This window comes from Antechinus flavipes, chromosome 1 (assembly GCF_016432865.1).
Source record: "Antechinus flavipes isolate AdamAnt ecotype Samford, QLD, Australia chromosome 1, AdamAnt_v2, whole genome shotgun sequence".
In the NCBI taxonomy this organism is placed as follows: Eukaryota; Metazoa; Chordata; class Mammalia; order Dasyuromorphia; family Dasyuridae; genus Antechinus; species Antechinus flavipes.
In genome coordinates this window covers 390317903-390340481 of record NC_067398.1, presented here as the reverse complement: position 1 = coordinate 390340481, position 22579 = coordinate 390317903, and the positions used below count along the sequence as shown (strand labels likewise).

The window sequence follows — 22579 nt, the reverse complement described above, 5'->3', positions numbered from 1 at the left end:
ATTTATTATCAATAAATGTTTGATTTGTATATCTATTTTATATACCTATATACTTAGGTCACATAAACATCTCTTGGTGAAAAGAAGTCACAAGGAGAAAAAGTTGAAGCAGCTTTGGTTTAGATGACATCAAAATTCTATTATTACACCTCAAATCCTTGATAAACCTATTCAACTCTACATTGTCCTTTTCTCTCAAAAGCCTAACTCCTCTATTATATTGTCGATTTACATCACATCAATCCTAAGCTGTGAATCAGTCTCACCATTCACATTTTATTTCCTATTATGTTGTTGTTGTTTGTCTTTCCTTCTCCAAGAAGACCATGGTATCAGGGAGATGATGCTGGGACATACAAGTGTCTTGGATATAAGTGAAGGTGAACTATGCAGTCACCAGCCTCAAAAATGAATGAGAGGAAAGGAAATGAAGCAAAGACTATGTATAGTGTTTTCCAAGACTTTCACTGGGAAAAAAGAATATATATATATACAGAGTGAAATTTTGAAGGCTCTTTAGTTTCAAGTGATGCCTTTACAGGATAAAAAGGAACCAAGTATATTCGTCAGCAACAAGGAATGGCCACAGAAAGTTTGGAGATTAGAAAGAGGGTATTTAAAAAGAGGATAAATGTCTAAAAATAATAGGGAAGGCAAAATCAAAGATGTAAATATTAGAGCTGGCCTTGATGAAGAAAAGAGTCAAGTCTTCATCAAAGATTTGAATAAAGGATGGGAAAATGTCAAGTCTTCATCAAAGATTTGAATAAAGGATGGAGAATGAAAAAGTGAAGCCAAGTGATTTTGATATGTAGAGTAAGGAAGAAGAGGCTTCTTGTGGCAAATGAACTCTACTTTCTCAACAAAGTACGAGAAAAATTCTTGGGATTAAATAATTGGAGATGGTGTTGTGAGAGGTTTAAGAAGATAGAAAAAGATTTTAAAAAGCTATTGTGGGAAATGAGAAAGCAAAAATAGGGAGGAATAAAAGGATGATCCTGCTATGATTAGTCTCAATTGAGATTAGAGAGCATATTTTTGTAGTGGATATAGCTGGCAAGGTTGCATGACATCCTCTAGGATTGTCCCACAGCATGTAAGTATAAATTTAGAAGGAAGATGGTAAAAGTGATCCAGAGTTGGTATTCAGGTGTGAACCAGAATAGAAAGGGAAAATAGAGGGTGGCGTTTTTCTTCTTTAAAATATAATGGTTCTCTCTGGGAGCAGGTTTCTTAGGGAGGTTTTCTGGAGGCAGCCTTAGTTTCAGTTAAAAGTAATAATCACCCAAATGCAACCAGGTGCTAAAAGGTCAAATCTTTTATTGTGTCCTTCAATATAGCCCAGTTAGTTTTCTTAGACACCTATCTCTCTGCTTCCAAGAGCTCCCTCCAAATATCTCCAAATGCAAAGGTTTGTCCTTCAGCTTCCAGCCAGCACAAAGGTGGAAAATGGAATGAATCTCTCTTGTCTCCAAGAGAGAGCTTCTGGCTCTCAATCTCCCAGAGTGCTCCTTCTGAATCTTGTCTCCTTGCCTGGGGCTGGGCAGCTTTCTGGAGAGCCTTTCAGACCAGCCTTGGTCTCAGTGGGGAAAGTGCAGGAACCCAGCCACCACAGTGGTGTGAGATGAAGTGAATGAATCTGACTCCACCTCTGAGAGTGGGCTTGTGGGCTTCCTCCCAGAGTCATCCTGTGTCTGTCCCAGAGTGCTACCAGGCCCTAAGAGCTTCTTGCTTATATGCGCTCTCTAAAGGTGTGAACACAAGCATTGTTTCTATCAGTTCCACTTAGTACCTTGTTTCTTCTGGCCCATAACATGTAAGATCAGATCAATCATACTGAATCATGGTAAATTAGATAATTATTGTCTCTATCAACTCTAAGGACTTAACACTTTGTAAGGATTCCAATAGTAGGGGGGTAAGATATGAGGATACTATTATGCTGAAATGATTTAATAGGTTAATTAATAGTACAAATTAAATTTAAAATGCTGTGTATGTATATATACATATACACGCATACATATATATGTATGTATATACAGAGATACACATATATTTTTGTACATATGTATATTTGGTTGGATTCCAGAGAAAAATACCTAATTTCTAAGGTTCAAAATTAGGACTAATATAAAGGTGCAGATTAAATTTAAAATGTTGTGTATGTATGTGTGTACACATATACATATATATGTATGTATATGCAAGTATATCTATGAATTTCCATACATAATGTATTTTAGGTTGGATTCTGGAGAAAATTGCTGAATTTCTAAGGTTCAAAGTTGGGATTCCGTTATGAGATGGGGAATAGGAGCTGAGCTACAACCTGGAAAAATGTGTGAGCAGAACAGCAGCAAATTTCAGCAGCTTCATTGATATTTTTTTTTTTTTTGAAAGGAAGTCTTTACCTTCTCAGCTCAGCCTAGAAGCAAGTTATGTACTTCCCAGACTTGGAAGTTAGCACTAGGCTTTTCATTGTTAGGCTTTGGAACAGCTCTAGCTAGCCCACAATTCCTCACAAAAATAAGTGAACTAAATTCTAATAATGACTCTGAGTCACATACCATAAAATCACTCAACGAAAATGCATTATAATAAACCTTGCATTATATAATTTTGATATGTAAACTACCATGAATTAGAAAGTACAATCTAGAAAGAAAAATTGCTTGATAGAGAGAAAAACACATCAGTACCTGAACATATAATTTACTGTCATGCCAAACATCCATTTGACCAGGTTTTCCCTTTCTAATTCAAATTATTTAGTATTGTATGAAGGCAGTTTACTGTGAAAGAGATGGACTTTTGCAAGAGTAGATATCAGGGAATATTGTATATAGAAATAGTATGAGTCTCTTTCACAGTTTTAACATTATTTCAAAATTAAATTAAAAAATAATCTAGGAGAAACAGAAGTTAATGATTTGGTTGATTTATTTGCAGATATCACCCTTTATTTCTTCACTACTTTAGGTGAGAAGAACTGCTTCTTTCACACATGAACAGCAAACATTAGCAAAAAAGAACAGAATACAATTATTTGTGGTGCTGCTGCTGGCACTATCTAAGCTATAATGAAAAAATAACTCTGGAATACATTAGATACCTCTAGGCAGTGTAATCAAATGTAAAAATAATCTACACAATAAAGTATAATTGTCAAGAAAAAGGAGAAAGAAAAGAAAAAAGAGATCAATTTAAGTATTAAATAATAAAGTGTTATGTAGGTACAGCTGCAAATTAAATCAAACTCAATAAAATTCATGAAATTATTAATTGAAACTGCCATCTGAATTGCTAATTAGTAAATTTTACAAATTATATGAGCACAAAATGCTTTTTAAAAAAAGACCAAATTCCATTATTTTGCACCTAGACTATTTCCCACATATGTTAATTTTATACTACCATTCTGTTCCAAGTTTGACAATAGAAAAGGGGGAATGAGCATCTGGCCTCTATTACTGCAGCTTCTATTTCCACTTTAATTTATTTGAATTTTATATTAAATCTTGAATACCACTGAATCATAGACTCAGAGTTGTGAAGGATCAAATAACTATCTAAATGCTATGATAAAAAATTGTTATTTTTTCCTTTTAAACATATTTGCATATATAGCTTCTACATATTATGTCCAGTACAAAACAAATGTAATTTCTCTTCCACAAATCTTTTCAGCAATTTCAAGATAACTACAACATCCCAAACATTTTTGGTAAATATTAACTGATATTGTGATCACAGAAACTTTATTACAACTGAAATTGCTCTCTCAAAAATCATAAATGATCTCTTACATACCATATCTGATAGTTTTTTCTCAGACTTCATCTTTCTCAAACTATTTATTGTAGTCCTAATGATTCTTGATCTCCCTACTCTTGCTGACCATTTTCTTTTCTTAGAAAATCTTTCCTCTTTAAATTTTTCTCACACCACTCTCCCTTGGTATACTAATCTACCTGATTACTTCTTTCTATCCTAGGTCTTTTTTTTTTTAACTCTATATTCTCTCTTAGTAAACTCATCAATTCCCATAAATTTAATTATCTTACTGCAGATGACTCCCAGATTCAGTTCAGTACTATATCACCAATAAAGTCTACTGGATGTTTCAAACTGGATTTCTTGGAGAAACCTAAAAATCAACATATATACAACTCAATTTGTTTTATCTTCCTTTGCAAACACTCTACTCCTACAAGCTTCCTACTTCTGTTGAAGATGTATCTTCAATGTTGTTATTCTTATTTTATTATTTTAAATTCTTCACTCTTTTCCTCCTTCCCCCATACAATCAGTTGTCAAATCTTCTTATTATGACCTTTACATCTCAAAGATCTAATCACTTCTCTCCACTCACTCAGCTGATACCTTAATTCATGCCCTCATCACCTCTTGACTATGATTAGTATCACACTCTAGTAGTGGTCTTTTACCATTCCAGTTCATTCTGTACATTGTGGTCAAAATAATTTTCTTTTCTCTTGGATTTGATCAAGTGTTTCCTTTTCTCAAATATCTCCATTGACTCTCCTTTACCTCTAAAATTAAATAGAACTTCTTTTTAATTTTCAAAGTTATATATAACATGACGACTCTCTTTCCTGTACATCAATTTTCCCTCCTGGCTTTCTCTCTGTATATCATTCATGATATTACATTTTCCCTCTTTGTGTCTTTATACTGATTGATTATCTCCTATGCCTACACACACTCACACACACACACACACACACACACACATCTACAATGTAGACATAACACATGTAGTTATTTATATTTATATTATATTTTTAGATGTACTTGTTTTTCCTCATTGAAATGTGTTTGTTGTAATAATTATATCATTTGTACTTGTATTTCCAGTAGCACATTGCTTTGCAGCATAGTGAGTGCTTAATACTTCTTGATTAATTGTTTTCAAGATTTATGCCTAGATCAAGACTATTTTTACCATGAACTTGATGATCCAAAACAATTTCATTTTTCAGTTTCTGTTTGTGATTGAAGAGTCATAAGTCTAAAGAATATGACAAATATTTAAATAGGTATTCAGAACTGAAAATAATACATTATTACAAGACAAATTTGTTAATGGCCCCCGCAAAGCCATTTATATATACAGATAATCTAAAAGAATATGATACTGAAACAATTTTATTTTGAACTACTTAAAGTTGCAATTTACATGAACTTCATGAAAGCAACAATTTAGAACTAGGAATTAGGAGGTGATAGGAAAGACATTTTTTTAATCCAAGGCAATCAAATCAACTTTACTATTCCTGGAATAGAAAGGTATGACATCCTATTGATATCAGTTTATTAACCCAAACCAATTTTAGCTAGTTTAGAACATAACAACGGAAGTTATTTCTCTTTAAATCTTGGAATTATTGAATTTTTTTTTCTTTCAATATGCTAGATATCTCAGCAATGTTCACCAGATTGACAAAGACTCTGAAAATATAATAAGGAATATTTATATAAATTTAATTATCTTACTGCAGATGACTCCCAGATTCAGTTCAGTACTATATCACCAATAAAGTCTACTGGATGTTTCAAACTGGATTTCCTGGAGAAACCTAAAAATCAACATATATACAACTCAATTTGTTTTATCTTCCTTTGCAAACACTCCACTCCTACAAGCTTCCTACTTCTGTGGTCCTATAAAGTTATCTATAATAACAAACATTTCTTATAATTGTTTTTTGATTTTTATCCTAATTTTTACCTTCTTTCATTCTGTGGTGAAAAAAACATTCTGAAGATTGAAAAAAGATAATTAGCAATTGGAGTGTATTGGGGGCATTTGTGGTTTCCTAATTCTGTTAACATGGCAAGCCATTCCAGTACCTTTCTCAAGAAAACCCCAAAAGGGGTCTCAAAGAGCTGGACACAACTGAAAATAACTAAACAACAGTACTGTTAAAAAAAAAAAAAGTCTCCCAAGATCCTATAACACCATGTTTACAGAAAGTATTAAAATAAAGCTTGCGGCAGGGCTAAACAGAAGAAAGGAGAAACAAAAGCTTCCTCTTGTTTCTATTCTTTCCTTAAAATCTGATGACATAACAGTACATTCACATAAACAGAAGAGGGTACAGGCTCAAGATGAGTTCACTTACATACATACCACTTATCTTGAAAATGTCAGGCCTGTGAGCATTTAAATAACAGAGATAAGTTTTATAACAGCAGGGGGAAAAAATACAACCCAATTGAGGAATGCCATATTTATGAACTGAGTAGATAATAAATCTAGAATTTTTTAAATGTCTCAGGTGAGTGCTAATTTGTATGCACATCTTCTAGTATTTTCAATTTTATGTCACTCACAAATACCAAAACATAGACAATTCAGGTGTAAAAGTATCACGTTATAAATCCTCAGGAGAAAAATATTCATTTTTTCCAATAATGATTTTCTTTTGTTTAGTTAGGATATTAAACTCCCCAAAACAATAGCTATAGAGATTTTGAGAATTATATCAATTTTCAGTGAGGTTTGTAATTAATTAGACCATCTCAATCTGCTGATTATAAAACCAAACTCACAAGTTTCAGAGGCAGATGCTATATATATTTTACTCTTTGGGACAAAGGAACAAAATAACTATCTAATTAATTACATGACAATACTCTGAATTAAAAGGCCTCTCCTCACATTTTCTTTGAAGAAAATTATATTAAATATATATTTAATATAAATACACATTATAAAATAAATACATATAAATATAAAATATGTCAATATACATAGAAAATAAAAACCATTATACAAGTCACATGGTTGAAACAGTATAATCTTCATTAGAACTAATTAAGTTTAATTAAGTATCCAGAGTCATATCTGGAATTTGCAAGGTTTAATAAATACATGCTAAATGACTTCTAAGGTACCCTTGGAGACACACTCTTACACTTTACTAGCTTTCACTGACCAGTCACCTTAGTAAAATTTAGAGATGGAAGGAATCTTAGAAGTTGTCTAACTCAGTCCTATACATTTCAGATGAGTAAATTGAGGTCCAGAGAGATTGTATCTTAGCTGAGATCACACAGATGATAATAAGAGTTAACATTTGAACTCAATTTATTTGACTCCAAATCCAAAGTTCTTTTCTTCTGCAATGCACTGTGGCGTGGCCAATGCAGAACAACACTGTAAGTAAAAAAGTACCTATAGTTAATTAAGTGCCTTCAAAGATGCTGGGCCTGTAGCTTACCATGACACTAACAGTAAGGAGGAAATGATGAAAAGAGATGAGAATGAGAAGAAAAACTCCTTGATTGACCACTATCACAGAAAGTAAGAGAAGTAGTAAGAGATAAATTATGAGAAAGAAATTAGTCAAACTACAAGAATTTATGAAGTGTCCCCTGTTTGTTAGGCACTGTGCCAGATATTAAGTGAAAAGGGAAAAATGGAAAAAGCATCTTAAAATATCATCTCATTTAATCCTTCCAATAGTCCTGAAAGATAGGTGCTTTTATTGTTCCCAATTTACAGGAGAGGTGAACTAATTTGCTCAGAGACTCATAACTAGGAAGTGTCTTGGATTGGATTTGAATTCAATTTTTTCTGATTGCAGGTCTAGTGTTCTCTTCACTTTGCAACCTAGCTGTATCTAGGATATAAATACAGAAGTCAGACATGCCCTGCTTTCATGGAACTTTAAACTTTGTTGTCAAGGTTTCAGACATTTCTCAACATTATTTAACTCCTAATACAGTGACAAAGAAGCCAGATGAGAGCATTATCCTTGTGCCTCAGGCATGATCGCCATGGTCACAGCCTGATTGGAAACATTCCCAGTTATGTATCTCCTGCTTCCTTCCAACTACCCCAGACATGATTACATTCATCACAAAATTCCCCAAGTATTTAATATTTAATTGATTGATCCTTTGAAATATTTTAGACTGTTGTCCAGAAGTCCAAATCCTGCTCTTGTATACTATTCTCTCATTAAATATAGCTAAGAGGTTCACTTCTAAAATATATCATTCTCTTCAGAAACTCTTGCTTTCTTTCCATGAGCAGCAGTGATTAAAAACACCATCTGTGTCTATAATATATTCATTTTTTTTTACCCAGTACTTTACAGTCTTTAGCAATGTTTGAGATTCCTTCTGTCAGTAGCATTTGTTTTCACCTGAATCCCAGGAAGTGGGTAGTAGTCATCATCTGTCATATCTATAATATCTATCTCTACAGCCCCCCTCTCCCCAAATGCAGTTGTCTGTTGTTACTGTCAGTTTATTGTTTAGTACAATTTGTCATGATGCCTGTTAAGAATGGTAAAAAGTATGAGATAGCTAGATACAAAACATTTTTTAAGTACAGCATTTATATAAAGTAATAACAAAATTCAGAAGGAACTGATACATTGTCCCATTGTGAGTAACTACAAACTGCATAAAACATCAGGTAGTCAATCTTCCACAAAATAGTCAAGACTTAACTAAATGAAATTACAAAATCAATACATGTGGTTCTTTTTTTTTTTTCTTTCTTTTTTTTTTTTTTTATTCACGCAGTTGGGGTTAAGTGATTTGCCCAGGCTCAAACAGCCAGAAAGTGTTAAGCATCTGAGCTCAAATTTGAACTCAGGTCCTTCCGACTTCAGGGCTGGCCCTCTATCCACTACACCAACTAGCTGCCCCCAATGCAACTGTTTTTTAACAAAATAAAGAACATGGATAATTTTATGGATTTTCATTGCTCATGGTTGGGATGTATCAACATAATACCAATAACAATAAGATCTAAATTTTACTTATATATTTTTACTGTAAGAATCCAAATGCCAAAGGAATACTTTATAAAGTTATAAAAAAAAAATGAAATTCATTTAGAGGAACAAAAAGATCTAAAATGTTAAGGAAAATAATGAAAAGGCTAAATTAAAAGGGAAAAAGAAATAAATGACATTTCAAAACAGAAATTTACACAAAACTATTTGGTAGTAGTTTTTAAAAGAAAGAAAAATAGATACATAGAAGAAATAAAAATTAATTGTAAATAATTCAGTTATTGATAAACCTAAAAAATTAACTAGGGGAAAAAATTCCCTATTGCACAAGAACTTCTTAGAAAATTGAAATGTTGTTTGGTAAGAATTAGGTTTACATCAATATAATATAAAATAAATCACAATAAGGTAAACATTAATGTGACCAAAATATTTGGAGCATGGTGGAGGGTTCTAGGCCTGGAATGAGGAAGACTTAATTTTTTTTTGAGTTCAAATTCAGCCTCAGACACTAGCTATGTGATCCTGGATAAATTCTTTAACAGTATTTGTCTCAATTTTCTCATCTGCAAAATGAGTTGGAGAAAGAAATGGCAAATCACTCTGGTCTCTTTGTCAAGAAATCTCTGAATGGTTCATGAAGAATCAGACCCAAATGAAACAATTTAACAAGTGTTAAAGGTCACATCCCTTTGATAGTTATAGGTAGGAAACACATTCTTAACAAAATGAAATTGAAACTTTTTTGCATAAACAAAATCACTGCAAATGGGAAACCTTCAATTAGTTTTTTTGCTTCAAGTATCTTTAACAGGATTTGATATCCACTAAAGAGAGAACTACAGAAATAAAAGAAAGAACAAGAGGCATTCTTCGATGAATGTTATTAAAGAATGCAAATAAATAATCCTCAAAAGAAATGAACAAAATTAAACATAAGCCATAAATTCAACATGATAAAAAAATTAAACTTGAATAATAATTATTGAGATACTTCAAATCTTTAAGAAGAAGAACAAATAAAAATAACTCTAAAGTTTCACCTTACATGCAGCAAATGGGAAAAGATGACAGAGCAAAGATGACAGATGTGAAAGAGCAATAGAAAGAAAGAGTAAGAGTATGTTCTTAGCATTTTAAAATGGTTTGATTATTCTGAAAATCAAATGAATTATGCTAAGAAAATTATTAAAATATTTGTACTATTTGACTCAGAGATCCCAATTGCTAGCCATATGCTACAAAAGAGGTAAAAAAAGCAAAGATAGAAAAGTCCCATGAACAACACTGTGAGACCTCCAAGTGCAGAAGGCAAAGTACTGGCCCCAGCAGAGTAAGCAAGTAAGAGGCCCCAATTCACCTGAAAAAGAAGCTTGGGGCAATATGACTTGTGCCTTAGGAGCACAGCTCAACTTTTAAAAAATGAACAAAAAGAACCCTGACCATAGAAATGCTATGGTGACAGAGAAGATCAGAACACAAACTCAGAAGAAGACAGCAGTGGCAAAATGTCTACATGTAAAGCCTCGAGAGGAATAAATTGGTCTCAAGCTCAAAAGATTCTCTTTGAAAAACTCTAAAAGGATATCAAAAATCAAGTAAGGAAGAGAGAAGAAAACTTTAGAAAAGAAATGAGAACTATGAAGGAGAATTAAGAAAAAAAGTCAACAGCTCGGAAAAGGAAGCACAAAAATATACTGAAGAAAACAAGTCCTTAAAAATAAATTTGGTGACATGGAAAAAATATTCTGAAGAAAACAGTTTTTTTAAAAATAGAATTGGAGAAATGGGGGGGGGGGGGAAATCCGCTAAACAAGACTACTTTAAAGTAGACCACAATTAGTCAAATGCAAAAGGAAGTTAAAAAGAAAAGCTAAAAGAAGACAAAAAATTCATTGAAAAATAAAATTATACAAATGGAAGCCTGTGACTTAAAAATTTCAGTCAAATAAAATGAAAAAAGAAGAAGAAGAAGAAGAAGAAGAAGAAGAAGAAGAAGAAGAAGAAGAAGAAGAAGAAGAAAATGTAAAATGTCTCAGTAGAAAAACAACCTACTTGGAATGTAGATCCAGGAAAGATAATTTAAGAATAGTTGGACTGTCTGGAAGCCATGAACAAAACAAAAGCTTGGATAATAGCTTTGAAGAAATCATTAAGGAAAAGTTGCCCTGGTATCCTAGAATGAGAGAGTGAAATAATTATTGAAAGAATCCACTGATCACCTCCTGAAAGAAATTGCAAGATAAACACTCAAAGGAATATTATAGCTAAATTCCACAATTATAGTCTGCAAGTAACCAAAAAGAAATAATTCAAATATTAAGGAGCCTCAGTCAGGATTATACAGGATTTAGTAGCTTCCACATTAAAGGATTGGAGAGTCTGGAATATAGTATTCTAGAAAGTTTAAAAAAAAAAAAAGCTTAGTCTACAATGAAGACTCAACTACCTAGCAACATTCAGGATATTTTTTTTGGGGGAAAATATGGATATTTAATGAAAGAGGAGATTTCAATTATTTCTGATAAAAGATCATTACTCAACAGCTAATCTGATCTTCAAATACAGGACTCAAGACAAATATAAGAAGAATGTTATTTAAAGGTTAAATGGTTTGCATCCTTACACAGAAGTTTATAGTTGTAATTCTTGAGAACTGTATCTTTGTCAGGACAATTAGAGGGTGTGGGTACAAATTGACTTTAATTTGATGATATAAAAAAGAAATTAAGGAAACGAAAAAAAGATTGTACTAGACAAAGAGGAAAGAGAAGGTAAAATGGGTTAAGTTACATCAAATTACAAAGGACCTCTTACAGTAAGGTGAAAGAAGAAAGGACAATGAGCACTGTTTGAAGTTTAGTCTTATCAGATTAGTCTTAATCTGATATGTTAAAAAATAACATATATTCTTAGTTTGGTAAAGAAATTTGTCTCACCCTAGAGGAAAACAGGAGAGGAAAGAGGAAAGAAAATCATAGGGGTAATAGAAGGGAAAGTAAAAGTAGAAGGGAAAAGAGATAAGAAAAGGGAGTGCTAAAGGGAGGACAAAATAAGGGATGTGGGAGTCAGAAGCAAAACACTGGAGGAGAGAAATGGTGAAAGGAGAGAAAAATATAAATGAGGAGAAAAAGGATAGAGGGAAATATAGAATTAGTAATCATTGCTATGTATGTGAATGAGATGAACTCTTAGATAAAAAAAAGAGAGAGAAAAATGAATTAAAATACAGACACCTACAGGAAACATATTTGAGGCAGACTAAAAGGGTAGATAATATATTGTGCTTCAGCTGAAGTAAAAAAAAAAAAAAGTAGGAGAAACAATCTTAATCTCAAAAGAAGCAAAGGCAAAAATATATCTAATTAAAAGAGATAAGTAAGAAAACTACATCTTGCTTAAAGAGTGCTATGGATAATTAAGTATTATCACAATTAAACATATATGCACCAAGTGAAATAGTATCTAGAGTCCAAATTCTTAGAGCAGTTAAGTAAGTTTGAGGAAGAAATAGACAACAAAATTATACTTAGTGAGAGATCTCAAACTCCCTCTATCAGAACTAGATAAATACAACTACAAAATAAACAAGAAAGAAGTTAAGGAGGTGAATAGAATTTTAGAAAAGTAAAGCATGATACATCTTTAGAAAAAATTGAATGGGATAAAAAGGAATATGCTTTTTTGTCAGCAGTACATGGCATCTACACAAAAACTGACCACATGTTAGATTGTAAAAACCTCATCATCAAATATGGAAAAGCAGTAAAAGTGTCCTTTTCATGTCATGATGCAATAAAAATTAGATGTTATAAAATGTCATGGGAAAATAGACCAAAAATTAAGAGGAAAGTAAATAATCTAATCCTAAAGAATGAGTGGGTTAACTTCTGGGGGACAGAATCAAAATGATGGAGTGGAGCCAGGAAGCTTCTGTTTCCCTTAAGAACTACATGAAACCAAGCCTTTGAACAGAGTCTAACAAGGAAAGCATTCTTGGAAGGACTTCAAGAAATATCAGTTAAACTGGGGTAAAAGGGGTGACACAATGACAAGGAAAATCAGTGACAGGGTCAGCCTCAAAGATGCATGGGAAGCTTAGAAGAACATTCCCATTTATACCAGAAGATATTGATCAAAAAAAGGCACAAAAGAAGAAATACCAAAAAAAAAAAAAAAAAAGAGAGAGAGAGAGAGAGAGAGAGAGAGAGAGAGAGAGAAAGAAAAGAAAATGAGCAAGAAACAGAAAATAGTCTTAAGCACAGAAAGTTACTATGATGACAGGGAAGACCTAAACACCAAGTTAGATGAGGATAAAATGTTCACTGAAGATATCCCAAAGAGTAATATGAATTGGTCACAAGCCTAAAGAGGCTTCTTAGAAGTGCTCATAAAAGATTTTAAAAGGCAAACAAGAGAGGTAGAAGAAAAAATGAGAAAAGAAATGAGAGGTATGAGAAAGTCAACATCTTGGAAAAGGAAAAATGACAGACGAGAACAATTCCTCAAACACATAATAACGCAAATGCAATAATAATAATTATAATAATATCTCACCTCCTGAAAGAGACCCCAAAATTAAAACTTCAAGGAATATTGTAAATTTCAAAACTATCAGACCAAGTAAAAAATATTACAAGCAGCCAGAAAGAACAAATAACGAGGAACCACAATAAGGATTACCCTGGACTTAGTAGCTTCTACCTTAAAGGTTCAAAGGGCCTGGAATCTGATATTCCAAAAAGCAAAGGAACTTGGATGATAAACAAAATAATAAACTATTCTGCTAAATTGAGCATTTTCTTTCAGGGAAGAAGATGGACATTCAAAGAAACAGGTGAATTTCATTTATTTCTAATGAAAAGACCAGAGATGAACAAAAAATTTGACCTCCAAATATAGAACTGAAGAGAAGCATAAAAATGTAAAAATAACCTTTGAGAACGGTATTTCTGTTATGGCTATACATAGAGAATGCATGTATAATCTGATTTCACTGTTATAATAAAAAAAAAAGAAATTAGAGTTGGAAAGGGGATTGTAGCAGAAAAAGAAGAAAGTAAAGGTAAAATGAGGGAAATTACATCTCACAAATAGGCAAAGAAAACCTATTATAATTGAGGGACAGAAGGGAGGGGGATGAGCATTGTGTGAATCTTACTCTCATCAGATTTGGCTCAAGGAGAGAATATTAGACATATTTGGTTTTACAGAGAATCCTCTCTCATCTTATAGGAAAGTGGGAGAAGAAAGGGGGGAAAGGAAGGAAAGGGGGAAGGTAGAAGGGAACACAGAAAAAGTAGGGGAAAAGTATAAGAAATGGGAAGGGTCTCTAAAGGGGTGAACTGCTTGAAGCAAGTAGTGCTCATGAGTTAAGTGCTGGGGAGGAGGGACAGGGAACAAGGAAAGAGAAAAATATAATTTGGGGTTAATAAGATGGCAGAAAATACAGAATTAATAGTTTTAACTGTAAATGTGAATGGGTGAACTTTTCATTAAAGCATAAGGAGATAGAAGACTGGATTAAAAGTCAGAATTCAACAATAATTTGTTTATAAGAAACGCATTTAAAACAGAGCAATACATACAGAGTAAAGGTAAAAGGTTGAAGCAGAATCTATTATGCTTCAGGTGAAGATAAAAAAGCAGAGCTACCATCTTGATCTCAGATCAAGCAAAAAAAATTGATCTAGTTAAAAAGATAAGGAAGGAAACTATATTTTGCTAAAGGGTACCATAAATAATGAAGCAATATCAGTATTAAACATATATGCACCAAGTAGTGTAGCATCTACATTCCTAAAGAAGTTTAGAGAGCTGCAAGAAGAAATAGACAGAAAAACTAAAATAGTGGGAGATATCAACCTTGCTCTCTCAGAACTAAATAAATCAAACCACAAAATAAATAAGAAAGAAGTTAAAGAAGCAAATAGAATGCTAGAAAATTTAGATATGATAGATCTTTGGAGAAAATTCAATGGAGACAGGAGTACACTTTCTTCTCAGCAGTTCATGGAACCTATACCAAAAAAAAAAAAAAAAAAAAAAAGCAAAAAAACTGACTATATATTAGGACACAAAGACCTCAAAAGTAAATGCAAAAAGGCAGAAATAGTAAATACATTTTTTTCAGGTCACTATGCAATAAAGGGCCAGGGGAAAATAGAGCAAAAACTAATTGGAAACTAAATTAATCTCATCCTAAAGAATGAATGGGTGAAACAGCAAATCATATACACAATCAATAATTTCATCCAAGAGAATGACAATGAGGCAACATACCAAAACTTGTTGGATGCAGCCAAAGTGGTAATAAGGAGAAATTTTATATTTCTAGATGCTTAGTTGTATAAAATAGAGAAAGAGAAGATCAATGAATTGGGCTTACAACTAAAAAAGCTAAAAAAGAACAAATTACAAACCCTCAATCAAATACTAAACTTGCAGTTCTAAAAATAAAAGGAGAGATCAATAAAATTGAAAGTAAAAAAAAAAAACTATTGAATTAATAAATAAAACTAAGAGTTGGCTTTGTGAAAAAAAAAACACAATAGATAAACTTTACTTAATTTGATTAGAAAAAAGAAAGAGGAAAATCAAATTGTTAGTCTCAAAAATGAAAAGGGAGAACATTCCACCAACGATGAGGAAATTAGAGCAATAATTGGGAGTTACTTTGCCCAACTTTATGCCAATAAATTTGACAAATAGTGAAATGGAAGAATATCTACAAAAATATTTAGATTGTCCAGATTAACAGAAGAGGAAATAAATTACTTAGTCCCATTTTTAAAAAAGAGAGATAGAACAAGCTATTAATCAGCTCCCTAAGAAAAAATCCCCAGATCCAATTGGATCTATATGTGAATTCTACCAAACATTTAAAGAATAATTAACTGAAATAATCTGAAAAATTATCTGAAAAAATAAGGAATGAAGGACTCTGACCAAATTCCTTTTATGACAAAGACATGGAACTGATACCTAAAGAGGTAAGATGAAAACAGAAAAATAAAATTATAGACCAATCTCCCTAATGAATAATGATGAAAAAATCTTAAATAAAACATTAGCAAAAAGATTACAGAAAATCATCTCCGGGATAATACACCATGACCAAGTAGGATTTATACCAGAAATGCAGGGCTGGTTCAGTATTAGGAAAACTATTAGCATTATTGCCTATATGAATAACCAAATTAACAAAAACCTTATGATTATCTCAATAGATACAGAAAAAGCATTTGATAAAATCCAACACCCATTCCTATTAAAAACACTAGAAAGTATAGGAATAAATGGATTTTTCCTTAAAACAGCAACATCTATTTAAAACCATCAGCAAACATTATATGTAATGGGATAAACTGGAACCATTCCCAATAAGATCAGGGGTGAAACAAGGTTGCCCACTATCACTATTACTATTCAATATTGTATCAAAAATGCGACCTTTGGCAATAAGACAAGTAAAAGAGATTAAAGGAATTAGAGTAGATAATGAGGAAACCAAATTATCACTTTTTGCAAATGATATAGTGGTATACTTAGAGAATCCTAGAGAATCAACTAAAAAACTATTAGAAGTAATCCAATTACTTTAGCAATGTTGCAAAATACAATATAAATCCACATAAATCATCAACCATTTTATACATCACTAACAAAATCCAACAGCAAGAGATGCAAAGAGAAATTCCATTTAAATAACTGCCAATAGTATAAAATATTTGGGAATCTATCTGCCAAGTGAAGATCAGGAACTATATGAACAAAAATACAAAACACTTTCCACACAAATAAAATCAGATCTAAGCAACTGGAAAAACATCAAGTGCTCTTTGGCAGGTCAAGCGAATGTAATAAAGATGACAATACTACCTAAATTAATCTATTTATTTAGTACTATACCAATCATACTCCCAAGAAACTATTTTACTGACCTAGAAAAAAGTAACAATAAAATTTATCTGGAAGAACAAAAGGTCAAGACTTTCAAGGGAATTAATTAGAAAATCAAACAAAGGTGGCCTGGCTGTACCAGATCTAAAACTATATTATAATGCAGCAGTCACCAAAACCATTTGGTACTGGCTAATAGAGCAGTTGATCAATGGAGTAGGTTAAGGTTCACAGAACAAAATTGTCAATGATTATAGCAATCTAGTGTTTGACAAACCCAAAGACCCCAGCTTTTAGGATAAGAATTCACTATTTGACAAAAACTACTAGGACAATTGGAAACTAGTATGGCAGAAACTAGGCATTGACTCACACTTAACACTGTATACCAAGATAAGGTCAAAATGGGTTCATGACCTAGATATAAAGAATGATATTATAAATAAATTAAAAGAACATAGAATAATTTACTTCTCAGACCTGTGGAGAAAATAATTTGTGAGCAAGGAAGATGAGAACATTATTGATCACAGAATAGATAATTTTGATTATGTTAAGTTAAAAAAAATTGTACAAACAAAACTAATGCAGACAAGATAAGAAGGGAAGCAATAAACTGGGAAAACATTTTTATATTCAAAGGGTCTGATAAAGTCCTAATTTCCAAAATATATACATAACTGATTCAAATTTATAATAGTTCAAGACATTCTCCAATTGATAAATGGTCAAAGGAAATTAACAGAAAATTTTCAGATGAAGAAATTCAAACTATTTGTAGTCATATAAAAAGGTGCTCCAAATCACTATTGATCAGAGAAATGCAAATTAAGACAAATCTGAGATATTACTACACATCTCTCAGACTGGCTAAAATGATAGGAAATGATAATGACCAATATTGGAAAGGATGCGAGAAAACTTGGACACTGATACATTGTTAGTTGAACTGTGAATGGATCTAACCATTCTGGAGAACAATTTGAAACTATGCTCAAAATGTTATCAAACTGCATATTCTTTGACCCAGCAGTGTTTCTACTGGGATTATATCCCAAAGAGATCTTAAAGGAAGGAAAGGGACCCACATTTGCAAAAATGTTTGTGGCAGCCCTGTTTGTAGTGTCAAGAAACTGGAAACTGAGTGGATCCTCATCAACTGGAGAATGGCTGAATAAATTATGGTATATGAAGGTTGTGATTATTGTTCTGTAAGAAACAACTACTAGGATGATTTTAGAGATACCTGGAGAGACTTACATGAACTGATGCTAAGTGAAATAAACAGAACTAGGAGATCATTATACACAGCAACAACAAAAATATATGATAATCAGTTCTGATAGACGTGGTTCTCTTCAACAATGAGATGATTCAAACCAGTTCAGTTGTTCAGTGATGAAGAGAACCATCTACACCCAGAGAAAGGACCGTGGGTATTGAATGTGGACCACAACATAGCATTCTCACTCTCTCTTTTGTTGTTTGCTTGCCTTTTGTTTTCTTTCTCATTTTTTCCTTTGTTTTTAATCTGATTTTTCTTGTGCAGAAAGATGTGTATAAATATGTAGACATATATTAAATTTAACATATATTTTAACATATTTAACATGTATTGGACTACCTACAAGCTAGAGAAGGTAATAAAGAGGAAGGAGGGGAAATTTTGGAACAAAAGGTTTTACAAGAATCTTTGGTGAAAAATTACCCATGCATATGTTTTGTAAATAGAAAGCTTTAATAAAATTAAAAAAAAAAAAAAAAAAAAAAAAAAGAATACTTCTTAATGAAAAGGTACAAAGGGCAAATACTGCTACTCCTGTATACCCTAGCGCAGCCCTATATCAATCACAGGAAATACTTGAATGGATTCATCTCCCTCACCAATCTCCTATCACTCTTATGCCACATACCACAATGGTAACACATCTAATGAATAAATTAAACAAATGGCACCTGCAACTCATGGGCTCTTCCTTGTTAATCATACATCAACCACATACAAAATCTCAAGCAACATCCTTAATATCTCAGAATGAAGAATGTCAAGTTTTCATTTCTATTTATATTGGTAAAATAAAATCACATACCTTCTATAAAATTATTCACTTTTTGTGAAAATTATCAACAGATATTCCCAAGATAATAAAGAACTATCCTATTTATTCCTCACTTATTTCATTTACCAATGGCTCTAGGTCAGGGAAAGTAGGGTACTATATGGATAAGAAATACAATAAGGTGATACAAACTTGTTATAATTCAGTACAAAAAACTGAAATCTCAGCAATAATTCTCCTCCTTAAAGATATTACAGAACCCCTTAATATTCTTTTGGATAGTAAGTATGCAGGATATATCTGTTCTCATAAAGAAGCCTCAAAAATCAAGTCCACTACTTGGAAACATACACTCTGTTTTCTAATCTACAACAGTAAATTCATGCATATTATAATCCTATTTACATTACTCACACTCAATCACATTTTACCTTTCCTGGACCCTTATCAAACTGGCAATGATACCACTGACACCCAGTTACAATTATATCCTACAATACTAACCTATTCTTTCCAACATGTACCTGACAGTCATAAGCAATTTCATTTAAGTTCCTCCATGCTGCACAGACAATTCCAAATCACAAGAGAACAAGTTAAGAGTTGTCCTGCCTGCTCTATACATCATCATGTTATATCTACTGCTGTCAATCCTCGACATATTCTTAGCAATCATATATGGCAGATAAATGTTACTCATATATCCACTTTAGAAAAACTTTTGTTCATGTCATAGTAGACACTTATTCTTCCTTTACTTCTGCCTCATTACAAACAGGGTGAGTCCTTAAGCATGTTATTAATCATCTTTTTGGCATTTGCCCTTATGGGCAATAAAACAGATAAAACAGATAAAAACTGCCTATATTAGTAAAGTTTTTAATGAATTCTGTTCTTGCTATCATATACTGATTGATTACTGGAATTCCACATAACAACACTGATCAAGCTGTTGTTGAGCACCCTAAGTCGTCCATAAAAACTATACTAGATAAACAAAAAGGAGTAATATACACCATACTCTACAAAGAAAACTATCAAAAACACTACACGTTTTAAACTTTGAAATGGATAAAGATGGGTATATCACAGTAGAAAAACACTATAGAAATAAAAGACCATCAGCTCAGGTAATTGTGGAAAGATTCATTAACAGGAAAAATGTGAAGGTCTCACTTTTAACATGGGGAAGAGGGTTTGTGTGTTTCTTTCCAGAATCATATACACAACTGGTGTGGGTACCTGAGAAAAATTTCAGAATATATACCATAAATAAAGACCATTTGAACTCCCATTTTTCCTCCAAAAAACACCTTTAATAGAGTTTTCCCCTCAGAGATATTACAAATAAAAGGTGGTACTAAGAAACAAAGAGAAATATTGAGAGCTTTTAGCATCCTTGAGAGTATTAATCATATTGAGTTCTTAGAAATTATGGAAGGAGTGACATTTATACAAGGTAATAGATCATATGTAAAAGCCTATATAGCACTACTCTAAGATTTTCTTGTGGCTAATTACAATGGTGGAAGAAATTGTCTTCATCTTCACATTAGGAGTACTGAATATCATTGGAATGTTATTTGTGTAAATTGTATATTCACTAAATGTATAGCTGTAACAGCTAAATATGTCTTAATTATAGAGCAATCTATATTTCCCACAAATGTTTCCCATCTCTGGTTTCAACTAGCAAGAGTACATTTATTGTACATAATTGCTGAAATAGTAGAACAATCAAAAAGATTTATAGGCCTGTTGATAATCGGGATTACTGCCCTTGCTTCTTAAATAGGTTCAACCACTGTTTCTGCTGTAGAATTACAATCTGAAACCCAGATAGCTACATTTGCTGATGAGCTAGCCAGGTACATTATTCTAGCACTGCAGACACAAGAAAATATTGATAAAGTTTAACCTCTCCCTCAGAGGTTACTGATTGTCAATCTTGCCTGATTCCAGGCCTTCAGAGATCCCCAGCCACTGCCTTGTGAAGCAGAGGTTCTTTACTGCTTACTTAGTCCCAGATCTTCAGAGATCTCTGGCCACTGCCTCTTTGAGCAGTGATTCTCATGTCCAACAGAGTTCCTGGACACTGTCTTGAGAGCTCAAAACTTTATTCCATGCAATCACATCCTGCACTACTCCTGCACCACTCCTGCACTCTTATTGAACTCCTACTTTCTGGTCCCCACTGCTTTTATTGGGTCTAAGAGGTCACACGCACCAATAAGAGAAGGAGATGCTGCCTGTTGATGATGCATTCTCATTGCGACCAGAGCTCCCACTCAGAAGATGGTTAGTGCTGGATGCAGAAATCACATCCAGGTGCCTTAGACATCAAAACCTTCTTACTTCCTCATTTTACTATGCCAGGTTCCTCTCAGACCCTTACAATAAAGATTTTAGTAACAAATTAAATTTGTTAGAACAATCTGTACTCTTCTTAGGAGATGAGTTGGAAGTATTGAAAACAAGATTATCAATGATATGTGATTATCGATATTCATTTATCTATGTTACTCCTTTAATATACAAGCCCACTGACTCTACTATATCATGGTAAAAGATGAATGCACAAATATTAGGAGCTTTTAAGGATTCTAATTTTACTTTAGACATTAATACTTTACAGAAGTAATCACTTCTGGTACTAAAAATGCACCTGTGGCTGGAATTGATCCAGAAGGAATAGCACACTCCAAAATTGTTACTTTTCACAGACTTAATTCTTTTAAAATGCCACACTAGGCCACATATATTAGGTTATTTAAATTTTAATTTCATTTTTTCTTCCTTGTTTTCTTAGAATAATGAAGATCCTGTTGAAACCAATTGTGATTGAACAGCATGAATTGCAATTAAAAAATAAAGAGAGAAGAGTTGTGGAGAACCAGCTGTAAGTTTTAGGAAGACCAAAGAGAGGCAAGGTCATTTGGAGGACTTTGTGGGACATAAGAAGGCCTGTTCCACAGCAGGTGATTTATATCAGAGCTCCCTAGGATTATTTTCTGAAAATATGATGGTGGACATTAGCAGAATGTTACAAAAAACAGGATAAGCCATGATTAACACAACAAAGAAATATCACAGCCTTGGTTATACTTTCTGTAGTTTTCTGGCAATTGTGCAATGTATAACAGAAAAAAAACATGTCTATGGTGGGGTATAAAAAGGAAGCTATAAAAAATAAAGTCAGTTCTATGCTGTCAGCTTGAACTCACCTGGCCCCATTCATATTCATTTCTCTTACTACTTTGTCCTGTATTTGTGTCAGTTGCCAGCATCTTTACTTCCTATTGTTTTCTTCACAGAGCTTAACAATATGTGAGTCCATAGTAGGCATAGAGATTTAATTGGTCCTGCCATAGAACTGCTCCAAATTTGTCAGGGACAAGTTCCAAAATTATCCATAGGGCCCATTTCACTCTAGGATTAATATAGAACACTGGCAAAGCAGATAAGAAATGTCACTGTTGTCTTTAATCTCTTCCTTAGCTTCTTGAGTCTTGTTAATACTTTGTAGTGACCTAGTTCCCCTTTTTCCATACAAGGGATGCGTTTCCTGACTATGATAACCTCCCATACATTAAGTGGGAAACTCCTCAGACATTCTGCCAGAAATTCTTTATTCCAACTCCCTGTCCATTTTAGGACATCTGCCAAATGTATGTTTGGAACCCAATTAATTATTTGGTCTACCTGCACCTGAATTAACTTCCCAGATAATTGACTCTTATTTCTTTTTCCTTAGACTGATCTTTTTGACATTGCCAAAGAAGGATTGGCAGCTATTAAGAAAAATGGTGGTGGTGCAATATATCTATCACTTTAGTG

General features: G+C 32.8%; 1 long non-coding RNA gene across 1 annotated transcript in view; it reads right to left on the bottom strand.

The window, feature by feature from the left end:
* LOC127561703 (uncharacterized) overlaps positions 1-22579 on the bottom strand; it is a 67287-nt gene that overhangs the window by 28690 nt on the left and 16018 nt on the right. The gene's annotated exons all lie outside the window — the stretch shown is intronic.